Below are 13,202 nucleotides of genomic sequence, written 5' to 3'. Positions count from 1 at the left end.
ATTTAAATCTTAGTCCATGAGTGTTTTGCATGGAAGGGGAGGTGTGGGACCTACTATATTTGGTAGTTTTTTTGGCAGATAGGATTTCCTGTTTCATTGTGTTTTAAAATAAAGCTGTCTGTGCAGATGAATTCTCTAGGGTGCTAAGTTGTTTTAGGTCGTATACTCTGGGTGGGCAAGGCTTGGGACGTGGCTGCTTAACAGTTCCAACCAGGTGAAGGTAAGTAATCGTTCACTTGTTGGGTACCTCAGTGTTAACCTTACAGATAAAGTCGACCCCAGTAAGTGCTAAAACTTGAAACAAGAAAACAAAAACAAAAACAAAAAAAAGCCCCCACCACACACTGATAGAAATCGTTCTTAAAATATTTCACATTTCCTTCTCCCTGAAAGTTGAGAAAACTGGAAAGAATTGGAGTCTCTTTTGCTGTATCCGTCATTATCATGAAGGTAAATCTTGTCTTTGTGTTGTGAGATGGTACCATCAGAGTCTGTTCATACCAGTAGGACTCATTGTCCCTAAATATGAAATGTCCCCAGACTGCTCTGTACTCTGTTCATTTTCTAAAATTAAAAAACAAAAAAATTTTTTTCAATACAGTTTTTGCTTTTAAGTCTTTATTGAATTTGTTACCATATTGCTTCTGTTTTATGTTTTGGATTTTTGGCCATGAGACACGTGGGATCTTGGCTCCCGTACCAGGGATTGAACCCACACCCCTTGCATTGGAAGGCACAGCTCCAACCACTGGACTGCCAAGGATGTCCCTCTCCGTCTTCTTTTAAAGTCTGTCTTCTCTTTTGTACCTGGTTGTACTCCTACCACGATGTCAGCCCCTGGGAACCCCTTTCTACCCCTACACCCCCTCATATTTTGCATCTAACTAGCCCTGCCTGGGGAATGAGATCCCACAGATTATTGGAGGGGGAAGTTAAATGGGGAACAAATAGGCCATGAGTGCAGACCAGATACCTTCTAGAAAGTTCTCTCTTTAAGCTCTGCTGGGCGAATTCTCTGATATTTTGGCTTCTCCAGAGTGTGTCTCACTGGGGTTCCAGCCCGTACTCTGGTTCGTTAAGGTTTCAAGACAAGTGAGCTGTCATCTTGTGACTCATCGTGTACTGTTTTAAGCAACGACCCGGCCTCCGAGGATAAAAGGCTGTCTAATCATCTCCAGTTTCCTGCCATGGCTGACGTCACTGCCATCGTCATCACCTTCAGGTCCATCACATTATTAAGTCCCCACAGTAGATAAGTTGCCAGACTAAACATGTTACATAGACACCATCCTTGGTGTCTCGGCGTCTGTCTTCTTTAAATAGATAACACGAAAATGGATCTAATTTGGACCAAGGTATTGACTGCCCTGGGGTAATGGATGACCTTCACCAGCCATCTGAAAACACCAATTGCTGAGGACCTGCTGTGTGCAGCAGGTGTCTACTGTGTGAACTGGATGATGAGACCACAAGCAGAAATGTTCCACATGCCTTCCCCGCCCCAAGGTACCCCTAAGGAACTGGATGCAGTGACAGAAATGTGCGTGAACGTGATGGGGGCCCAGAGGAGCAGTATGTAACCTACTTGGGAGGCGGAGAAGCCAAAGAAAGATGAAGCCTGGGCAAAGTCATAGTTATTAGCTGGGTAAAGCGAGAAGGGGCCGTTCTCAAGGGAGCCTGGGCAAGAGGGGAGGCAGGAAGCACGCTGCGGGGGCAGGTCCTGTTGCAGGGTGACTGCAGCGAGAGCAGCGTGGAAGCCAGGTTCTGCATGTCATTCTGGGGCCCTTGGTGGACAGAGCTGAGGAGCACTGGACAATAGTGTTTTGGATAGGTCCTTCCCGGGGAGGTGGGGGTTATGAGCAGGATGGATATGTGCCTGAACAAGAGCTGTGGCCTCATTTCTGGATACTGGGAGTTGGATTTGAGAAATGTCTGTGAATGTAAAATTCAAAAAGCATGCTGATGGACGTCAGCGGTGAGGAGAGTGTGCGGTAAAGCACGAGCCCTAGTCCTGAGGGCAGGCGGCGGTACAAATGGAAGGGTCACAGTGGAGGAGAAGATAATGGATTCAGCTTTGTGAAGATGGCTGGGGAAGCACTGACGGCCCAGGCTGAGGTCTCACTATGATCTCAGGGAATCTGGGGTTGGTGGGGGCGGGGAGTTGGGGGGGTCCCACGGATTTGCTCTGTGAAAGCTGGAGACAGCAGCTGCCATTGCTGGGAATAAATAAGGTAGGGGCAAAGGTTCTTCTCATTCAAAGTCAAACCTGACAAAAGAAGGGTATGTATGTTGCATCCCAACTGCAGGGGACTCTGTGATGCTTTGAGAAAGGCGGGGCTCCTGGCTTAGCCCTACCTCCCCAAGCCCAGGGGTGGCTCTGGGGACGGTGGGTGGCAGCAGACCAGGCTCTGGCCAGGCAGTTACTCTCCAGACCGGCTCAGGAGATTGGTGTGGGTTTTGTTCTAGGCAATAAGTGGGAGGCTTCCATACCTCTCCAGGGCTGCCACTCACCAGGGTAGGGCCGGAGAAGAGGAACTTGTTTCTCTGTAAAGTAACTTCTGGCTTTGAGACCAAAAAAGAAAGAGCAGTTTACTGCATACTTCATAACCCAGAGAGAGGCTATGGATCAGCTGAGAGAAAGAGACAGGGGAAAGAGGGAGGGAGAGAGGGGGAATAGATCTGAATAGTTTGTTCAGCTTGAAATACAGCTGTAAGGAAGAGAAAGTTACTTTTGTGCAGATCCTTCATTAGCAAGTTCACACTCTGGCCAGCAGCTCTCTTAGGAACCAAGCTCTTTATCTTTTGAAGTGCTTTCTCGCTTGTCTGAGATGGGTCAGGGTGATGACTGAAAAGGAGCAAGAAAGGTGCAAACTGGCTCCTTGTTTAAGGTTTTCCTAATTAGAAGAGCAGAGAGAAGGTGAGTGAGGGCCATCCGAGTCTCCCCCAGTGTGGCTGGCCATGGTCAGCACTGTTGGGGGTGGGGGGCGGTCAGGGAGTTCCCTGGTTAGCTTTCTGTGACTTGTGATTTTTCTTTGTTATGCACTGAACAGATTCCCTTCTCTGGTATTCAGTGGGGAGCACGTAGCCTGAGGATGGCAATTAGCTAGAGCTAGGCCATCTCTTCTTTGCACAGCCCAAGATGAGACATACAATTACTTTGGCAGCTCACCAGCCCTTTCAGCCCCTCTCAATACGCACAGCAGGAGGACAGGTTCATCCTCCCGCGCCCGCCCCCCTTCCTCCTCCCAAATTCCTCCTTACCTGGATGAAATCCTGGTATACACTGACTTTGCCTGCAAATAGAACTGCCGGCGCCTCTGACGTCATTAGGCTGCGCGAAGCTCATTGGCGGAGAAGTTAAGAGTCTTATTTTAGACCCAGAGACTGGGCCCCCTGGATCCAGCTAGAGCAGGTCTCTTCCAGCCTCAGCTGCCCGCCCTCCTCCCCTCCCTTGGTTGCTGGGGCTTCTGAAGATGGAATGTCAGAGGCGGCTTGCTGCTAACTGCAGGGTGAGCAGGACAAGCTCACTGCTACTCAGCTGGGAGAAGGAAGATGCTGACAACCCAGAGATGGCTTACCACCCAGCTCGCCGGTGCGCTGCCCTCCACATTGGCACACGCTGGCTGCCTTCCTCGTTGCCACCATCCTTTGTATATCGGGCAGCAGCCAGTGGTAAAAGACTTGAGCTGTTTCTCAACCTCTCATCCTGTCCCCCTTGCTTCCTGGAGTCAAGATTTAAAACATGTGCTTTTATATCGTAAGTGGATCAAGTGCATTCCAAAGGGTGTCTCAAGCTAGGTTAATACATTTCAGCCAAGATGCTTCCTCTGCAAGCGGGAGGTTTAAACCTTCCGGGATAAAAGCTTTAATGCAGTGAACAGTGGTGTAGATTTGATCCAGGAAGACTGAGTAAATAAATATTTGAAAAGATAAGGCTTCACTTCTGTGGTTAGGACCCACTGAGCAACCAGAAAGGGCTTTTTTTTTTTTTTTTTCCAGAAATTGAAAATCTGGACACATCACCTGGCAAAGCCTTTTTTCTTTTCCCTGATTTAATTATAAAAATTCACATCTGGTTGTGCCTTTGAGAAATCTTTTTTTTTTTTAATCAAATTTTGTGACAAAGTACAAATCTATCACAAACCTATAATAGGACGGTAGGCTACAAAGAGAATTTTTAGGTGCAACTCACTGTTGCCTCAGAGAATTCACGTTCCCTACACTTTAGGGCCCAGTTATAGACGGATAACCTCCTTGGGTGGAAATCTGAGTGCAAAAAAACAGCAGTGAGAACGGAATTAAGATCTTGCTGTCTTCACGTTTGGCGACTGTGCGGGCCTTGATTCCACAATAATCTATTGCAGTCATACTTGCCATGCTTCTCTGCTGTCACACAGCTACTGCTCTAGTGATGTTTAATATCACCATCGCTGTTATTGACTTTGGATTCTTGAGGATCAGACATCCCTCTTGCTGGTGGCCTCGGTGTAGACCAGGCTGAGAACAAAACCAGAGTGGCGGAGGAGACTGGGGTCCCCCTGGAGCGGTTTTGTGGGCGTCTTTGCTGAACACCTCTGCAGCTCCCACAGGGAAGCCAGCGTCCAGTCCCGGGGTTTCCTGTTCCTGCGCCTGGGCCGGGCCCCAGACACATTGAAACGCAAATGACAGCAGTAATTGGCTGAGAGATAAACCAGGACGAGCTAGCGAGCAGTGCAGCGGGGAGTTAAGTAGCTAAGTGACAATTACCGCACTGCAGCCTCCGGGATCACGAGCTGCCGGCCGGCCCGTTTGTTCTCGGTTTTAAAGGAGCAATAACATTAATTGGAGGAGGGCGTCCCGGTTACCGTGGCCTCACCCCGGTTCTCCTCTGATTCTCTTTGGAGGAGGGGGAGTAGGTGGCCTGGGGAAGGATGGCTGTGTTGACTGCCCCTCCCAAACCTGCCTCCCCCTCCCCCCCCCGCCCCCACCTCCTAGCAGATGAGAATTTTGGAAATGTATGTCGTTGATTCCAGTAAACCGATAGTTGGTTTAGTTTGAAGATGACTCGCTGGGAGGGGTGGGTTTTCTCTCCGTCACAAGATTCTGGTGTCTACAGCAAGGAAAGGGTCAGTGTCGCTCAGTCCTATCGGACTCTTTACTACCCCGGTGGACTGTAGCCCTCCAGGCTCCTCTGTCTATGGGATTCTCCAGCCACGAGTACTGGAGTGGGAAAATAGGGCCTTAAAATCCATCCAAATTGCCCTCTTTCCCTCCGAGAAGTCCCATTTCCCCTCTGATTTTTTTTTTTTTTTTTACGTTTTATTGCAAAAGCGATCAATTGGCAGATATAGCAATGAAAGACAAAGAAGGCCCAGCCTTTTTGGAGCTTATAGTCTTGTTTGAAGAGGGTAAGTTGTGAATAAAACTATGGTCTGCTATTCTACTTGCTCTGAGTGGAGATCCTTAATAAGTTTGGGGTCCTGCAGGAGTTGGGAGGGGGTGGGGAAAGGGGAAGTTTTTTTCTGGTGGAGACTGGGCGTGGCCTGCCCTGCTTTCTTTGAAAGGCCATTTTAACCCTCTTCTGGTCATAAACAACCATTAGGATGATTAGCTTGGACTGTAAGTAAGCAGACTAAACAAACCCAGGAACTAGTTAAAGAGTCCTTTCTCAGTATAATCTGCGTTTCTACTCTATTCTCAGGGTCTAAATACCTTACAAGTACTGTCTAATGGACTTGTTTGGGGTGGGTTGGTTTCCTTCAGCCTGGGCTAAATTTTCCCAGCCCTCCCCTCTGATTGAAGGCTGCTTTTGCCTTGCACAGAGAACTGCTTCAGGAATAGGCACATGTCTGCTTTTGGGATTATTTCTACATGAAGGCCCAGTCTACAAAAACCAGCAAAATGATGAAAGGAAAAGTAGATCCTGTCTAATGGCAGGGAGAAGCACAACCTTCTTTTGCCTAGTCTTGGAAGGTCTCAAGAAAAGCTTGCCTCTCGGCAGAGGCCAAATTTGTTGCAGGCCCTGAGGGTGGACTAGAAAGAGGCAGCTGGGTTTTTGCTCTGCCCACTTCTTTGTGAACTCACCTGGTGGAGGCGAACATATTGACTTGTCTAATTAGAAAAGGCCTTCTGTTCAATTTCTGAAGAAAGCCTGGTTAAGAATCGGTGGAATCGTATAGTAGAAGCAGACTGGTTCCAAATAGGAAAAGGAGTACGTCAAGGCTATATATTGTTACCTTGCTTATTTAACTTATATGCAGAGTACATCATGAGAAATGCTGGGCTGGATGAAGCACAAGCTGGAATCAAGATTGCTGGGAGAAATATCAATAACTTGAGATATGCAGATGACACCACCCTTATGGCAGAAAGTGAAGAAGAAGAACTAAAGAGCCTCTTAATGAAAGAGAAGAGTGAAAAAGTTGGCTTAAAGCTCAACGTTCAGAAAACTAAGATCTTGGCATCTGGTCCTATCACTACATGGGAAATAGATGGGGAAACAGTGTCAGACTTTATTTTTTGGGGCTCCAAAATCACTGCAGATGGTGACTGCAGCCATGAAATTAAAAGACGCTTACTCCTTGGAAGGAAAGTTATGACCAACCTAGATAGCATATTCAAAAGCAGAGACATTACTTTGCCAGCAAAGGTCCGTCTAGTCAAGGCTATGGTTTTTCCAGTGGTCATGTATGGATATGAGAGTTGGACTATAAAGAAAGCTGAGTGCTGAAGAATTGATGCTTTTGAACTGTGGTGTTGGAGAAGACTCTTGAGAGTCCCTTGGATTCAAGGCGATCCAACCAGTCACTTCTAAAGGAAATCAGTCCTGAATGTTCATTGGAAGGACTGAAGTTGAAGCTGAGGCTGCAATACTTTGGCCACCTGATACGAAAAGCTGACTCATTTGAAAAGACCCTGATGCTGGGAAAGATTGAAGGCAGGAAGAGAAGGGGACAACAGGGGATGAGATTGTTGGATGTCATCACTGACTCAAAGGGCATGAGTTTGAGTAATTGGTGATGGACAGGGAGGCTTGGTGTGCTGAAGTCCATGGGGTCACAAAGAGTCAGACATGACTGAGCAACTAAACTGAACTGATAGACTGTGCAAGAAGATGAGTAAATTGCTCCTTTAAATAAACTTTTCTACACAGGATCTTAGTGCGGTGGTAAGAATTAGGCTGTCTAGGTTGGACCTCTGACTCTGCCACCTGCCTAGCCATTTGACCTTGAGAAATTGTTGAATCTCTCGGTTTTGCTGGACCTATTTCAGGATTATTCTGAGAAGTAGATGAGTTACTATAGCACTTAGTAAGGCTGTGTGTGAGCACTGCAAGCAGGGCCTGGAACATAGTAAGTGCTCATTAAATGTCAGCTGCAGTTGTTGCTGCTGTGTTGTTATTATTAGGCATGTGCTGTCCCTCATATCTTTGGTATGAATCACAAGAGTAATAACAACATTCTGACATTCTCTGAACGCCATTGTGGGGCCTGGGCAGCCCAAGAATCGTTCCTGCTTGGGTTCATTTGACTTTTTCATTGTCAAAAGCTCACTGGAAAAGGAAAGAAAGAAAAATCTTTTCTTCCATGAGAAAGGATTCCGTAGACTGTTTGTCTACAGGTTAAAAGCAACAATAACGCCACAGAAAGAAGCAGTGGATTATTTGGATACAAACTTAGCTCATCAGTCTTGGGACAAAATGTTATTAGCAGATACTGAAAGTCCATATTAACTTCTTAGGGGAAACTGTTCACGATGTCAAAAATTGCATTGGATTAGAGGAATATATATATTTTTAGTTTTATTGATTTGTATATTTTTGGCTGTGCTGAGTCTTCATTGCTGTGTGGGCTTTCTGTGGTTGAGAAGAGCAGGGGCTACTCCCTAGTTGCAATGTGTGGGCTTCTCAGTGCGGAGCATGGGCTCTGGGGTGGCTGGGTTTCAGTAGTTGAGGCATGTGGGCTCAGTAGCTGCCGTTCCTGGGCTCTAGATCTAGAGCACAGGCTCTGTGGTTGCGGCACACAGGCTTTGTTGCTCCCCAGCATGTGGGATCTTCCCAACCAGGGGCTGAACCTGTGTCTCCTGCATCAGTAGATGGATTCTTTAACCACTGAGCCACCAGGGAAGCCTGAAATGCGTTTTTTTTAATGTCTTAAATCATGTGATTCACGTACAGCAAAATTCTCTCTTTTTGATGTAATGTTCTGTGAATTTTGGCAAAGGCATAGAGAGTCCTATAATCATGACAATTAAGACACAGAACAATTTTTATACCTCCAAAGAAAATTTCTTCATACTACCCTTTTGTAGTCAAACCCTCCCCCTTACCTTTAATCTCTGGGAACCACTGATCTCATGACTCCTAGTTTTGCCTTTTCCAGAATGTCATGTGAAGGTAATCCTAGAATATGTAACCCTTTGGCACAATGCGTTTGAGATTCATTCATGCTGCTGTGTGTATCAGTGAAAAGCTTATTTTTAACTCACAGATCATTGAATTGAACTCCAGAGCTGGATGCAATCCTAATGACCAGAGCCAGACAGTCTTACTTCCCAGGTGAAAAAACAGAGACCCCTGGGGTGAAGTGACTTGCCCAAGGTCATGAAGCTAATTAAAGAAAGAGCACAAATTGGAATTCTTTACTATTAGTCCAGGCAGCATCTGTTAAATCATGCTGGGATTAAGAAAAGTAGCTGATGTCAGGGGGAATTCCATTCTTCTTATTTTTGGTCAGAAGCTGATCAAGAAACTGAGCCTTATGAAACTAACAGTTTTGGAAGGAATGCATTCTAAGTGGTGTCATTTATTTGGAAAGTATATGTATTAATGTCTTGGTAACACGTTTCTTTCCATAGCACATCTATATATTAATTATGATCTGGTAATGGAACTTAGCCTGAAGGCCCATTATTTTTTTTTTATGTTTACAATGTGTTATTTTCAATGTCTAATTTATAGGAGTATTCTGAATATTACTATCTTCCTTTCAGTGGACCTCTTAAATACCAATGTGTTTCTAGGTGGCTTTTTCTAGAGCACACAGCTAGTGGATCCACGTTGGAATTAAGAGCTAGAAATTCCTTAATTCATTTATTAAACCATTATTTGTGTAAATTCTACTGTGTAGAAGCACTGGACCATGGGCGATATAAAGACACTGTTTTTAAGAAGTTTACATTTGACTCGGTAATAAGAACTGGGTTACAGGAGAAACTGTAATTCAAATTAGTTCTTTTGAGTACATGGCAGAAAGCGAAGAAGAACTAAAGAGCCTCTTTATGAAAGTGAAAGAGGAGAGTGAAAAAGTGGCTTAAAACTCAACACACAGAAAACTAAGATCATGGCATCTGGTCCCCTAATTTCATCACAAATGGATGGGGAAACAATGGAAACAGTGACAGACTTTATTTTTGGGAGCTCCAAAATCACTGCAGATGGTGATTGCAGCCATGAAATTAAAAGACACTTGCTCCTTGGAAGAAAAGCTATGACAAACCCGTGTAGTTCAGTCGCTCAGTCGTGTCCGACTCTTTGCGACCCCATGGACCGCAGCACGCCAGGCTTCTCTGTCCATCACCAACTCCCAGAGCTTACTCAAACTCATGTCCATCTAGTTGGTGATGCCATCCAGCCATCTCATCCTCTGTCGTCTCCTTCTCCTCCCACCTTCAATCTTTTCCAGCATCAGGGTCTTTTCCAGTGAGTCAGTTCTTCGCATGAGGGGGCCAAAGTATTGGAGTTTGAGCTTCAGCATCAGTCCTTCCAATGAATATTCAGGACTGATTTCCTCTAGGATGGACAGACCTAGATAGCATATTAAAAAGCAGGGACGTTACTTTGCTGACAAAGGTCCGTCTAGTCAAAGCTATGGTTTTCCCAGTAGTCATGTATGGATGTGAGAGTTGGACTGTAAAGAAAGCTGAGCACCAAAGAATTGATGCTTTTGAACTGTGGTGTTGGAGAAGACTCTTGAGAGTCTCTTGGACTGCAAGGAGATCAAACCAGTCAATTCTAAAGGAAATCAGTCCTGAATATTCATTGGAAGAACTGATGTTGAAGCTGAAGCTCTAATACTTTGGCTACCTGCTGTGAAGAACTGACTCATTAGAAAAGACCCTGATGCTGGGAAGGATTGAAGGTGGGAGGAGAAGGGGACGACAGAGGATGAGATGGTTGGATGGCATCACCTGCTGGATGCACATGGGTTTGAGTAAGCTCCGGGAGTTGGTGATGGACAGGGAAGCCTGGCATGCTACGGTCCATGGGGTCACAAAGAATCGTACACGACTGAGCTACTGAACTGAACTGAACTGAAAATCTTATGAAGCACTATGAAGATATGAGGGACTTCCCAGGTGGTGCTAGTGGTAAAGAATCTGCCTGCCAGTGCAGGAAATGCAGGAGACAGGGGTTTGATCCCTGGGTCAGGAAGATCCCTTGGAGTAGGAAATGGCAACCCACTCCAGTATTCTTGCCTGGAAAATTCCTTGGACAGAGGAGCCTGGTGGGCTACAGTGCATGGAGTTGCAAAGAGTTGGACATGACTAAGCATATACACACACACACACACACACACACACACAGATACAAAGATGATGATGCACACTCTTTTCTCAAGAAATTTAACACATTCCAAAGAGAGGTACAAAGAGAGTGCTATTGGAAATGTAGTTTCTTGCCTGGGAACCAGCTGGGATATATTCTAGTGATTCATAAAATCCCCCAGAAATCAGGGATGGACAAGTCAGTTCTGTGCTACAGGAGGTTTCGCTGGTAGCAGCACATGGGATGGATGGAGGAGCAGAGCCTGGGAGCCGGAGAGCAGGTTTGCTGGAAAATGCATTGGTCTGGGGAAAAGTGAGGAAAGCCAACCAAAGGGGCACTGAGAATGGAAAGAAAAAGGTGTTTTGAGGGAAGAAGAACTGATTGAAAGAAAGAGTAGTCAAAGCAGATTACGAAATTGTGCCCTGGGTGACTGGAGGCATTGTCCTGGCATGATGGAGATGTTGGGGTATGTCTGGGAAAAGGGGGCAGGTGATAAGTGGATGGTGGAGAATAGTAAGAAGCGGGGGGGGGGGAAGACTCTCCCTTTGACTAGATGAATTGTGTGGGAACAGAATTTTGCGGGAACTGTTTTTGCATACGTGGGAACTGATAAATATTTTTGATCGATTGTTACTCATTTCTAGAAGGCTAAATATTTCCCATTTTTCCTTAATTCCTTAAGAACTGTGTTTTTTTTTGTTTTTTTTTTTTTGTTTTTTTGTCCTCAGCAGTTGATGGCATGGTTAGTTACGACTAGACAATGACTTTTGACCCCTTTTCCCACCTATGGCATGATTCATTGCTTAAAAAGAGGCAGCCTGAGTAGTGAAGGAGACGGTTTACATAGGGTGGAAAGAGACCATAATTTATCACTCTGAAAAGGGCACACCTTAGTCAGGAGTTAAAGGAACATGTATCAAGACAACTTTAGTGCAGTTGCATACCTAGAAGACTAAAGACATAAGTAAAAGTTTTAAACCTAGTGTTGATCAAAATGTGGGAAACCATCTCCACTTATGTTTTGTTGATGTTTCTGTAAATGGATACCATCTCTGCAAAGAATCTGGCATGAAGCAAAAAGAGCTGAAACATGATTTTCTCTAGCCTAATAGGAAACCCCCAGTACTTGTAAAGAATGGAGTTTCTCGTGGCAGCATTATTTACAATGGTGAGGGACTAAGAACAGTACAGATCTCCAAATAACAGGATGTCGAGGCAAAGACTGCTTAACGGCATATTTTATTTGGCTTAGAATGGGTTGCTATGACAGACACAAGTGTCTAAAATAATATTCAGTGGCAAGATGTACATGATAGATGGACCCTCTGCTGACAAGCGGAGAACGTGATTGCTAAAAGAATCCAGAGTCACACAGCAAATGGAAATTTGTAATACAGGGAAGGGATTGGTGGAAGTGTCCATTTTGTATTTTCATTTTCTTCCCCCCCTGAGTTAAATGGGGCATAGTCAAAAACAGGAAGAAGATTTCTAGTGAAGTAGTTTACTGTTCATTACTTCGTCTCCCCCCTTTTCTCTCTCTCTCCCTCCCCTTCCCCTCTTTAAGTGTTTTAAATTCCACTTATATTTACTATATATTCACAAGACCGAGGCCTATGACAAATTAACCCTGTCGGCAAGAGTCTGAAAGCTGGTGCTTTAGTTCTGATTCCATCTAACTTGTGCGATCTGGAGCCAGTCACGTAGTTTTTGATATTTTAAATTTCCTGGTCTTCTCTGTCTCACATTGATGTAGACGACCATTGAAATAAAACAGGTAAAAGCACTCGAAGCATTTTTGACAGAATATTGTTTAACTCTTTTGTAAGATAAAAGAAATGGATACTGGAGCTGAACTGGCAAGAGTTGGAGTCCAACAATGTGTGTTTACCAAAGAGGAATTAAAGAAGGAAAAATCGCAGGTGACAAGGTCTTAGGGCCATCCTGGTGAGGCAGAGTCCACGTGGGGGACATTAGAATCTCTGCGAAGATCAGCTAGTCTCAGCTTAGAGTGACTTTGGACACCTCCGTGAAGCTCTTAATGTTTTATGTATGTGCAGAAAGATGCTCTTACTTTGGAAAACGAACACGCGTGGAGGGCCTTTAATAGCCGTAACTTAGATTCAGAAAAGACTTATGCTGAATCCCCGAAGAGCATCCTGGTGAAATGGAGAGTTTATATGAGTTTCATTAGGGCCAGAATTTCCTTTAGTAAAGTAAATTTAGACCGGTAGTAGTTAAAGGAGAAAGCATAAATTTTGACAAGAATGTTAGAGGCCTAAGAAGCCGTCTGTCAGACAAATGGCCACAAATGTAAAATAACCTAAAATGAGGGCTTTCAGTACACCTGGAGCTGGAGTTTCTGGGAAAATGTGACTGTTAATGAAGGCAGCAGCTCTGCCCAGCCACTAGGATTTTGCGTGTTTCTAAACAACCTGGGAGCCTCATTTTTAGTTTTGCAACTGCATTGTAAATTAAAACTGCAAGGTACCTGTTGGCTAAGCATGCTTTTGCGTGAAAAGACAAGAAATCGAAAGTATTTTCAGAATTGCTCACTTAATACAATGTGTCGCCTGCTTTGGCCAAACAGCTCTGAAAACATGATTTCTCTAAGTATCGATAGCTGTGTCCAGGCACAGAGAGCGGGGGACAGTAAGAAGTGGTGGCGGGGAATCATGGC

At 45.0% G+C, this 13,202-nt stretch overlaps 1 protein-coding gene and 1 long non-coding RNA gene across 4 annotated transcripts in view; one reads left to right on the top strand and one right to left on the bottom strand.

Moving 5' to 3' along the window:
* Positions 1–13,202, top strand: part of MAML3 (mastermind like transcriptional coactivator 3) — a 460,242-nt gene that overhangs the window by 61,508 nt on the left and 385,532 nt on the right. The gene's annotated exons all lie outside the window — the stretch shown is intronic.
* On the bottom strand, positions 2,569–3,350 carry LOC123329989. The gene is made up of 2 exons (XR_006545656.2): positions 3,262–3,350; positions 2,569–2,894 (listed from the first exon to the last, which is right to left on the bottom strand). It is a non-coding gene; the product is annotated as an uncharacterized LOC123329989 (long non-coding RNA).

Source organism: Bubalus bubalis, chromosome 17 (assembly GCF_019923935.1).
Source record: "Bubalus bubalis isolate 160015118507 breed Murrah chromosome 17, NDDB_SH_1, whole genome shotgun sequence".
Taxonomy (NCBI): Eukaryota; Metazoa; Chordata; class Mammalia; order Artiodactyla; family Bovidae; genus Bubalus; species Bubalus bubalis.
The sequence above is the reverse complement of the archived record's forward strand: the minus strand, read 5'-3'. Positions and strand labels throughout refer to the sequence as shown.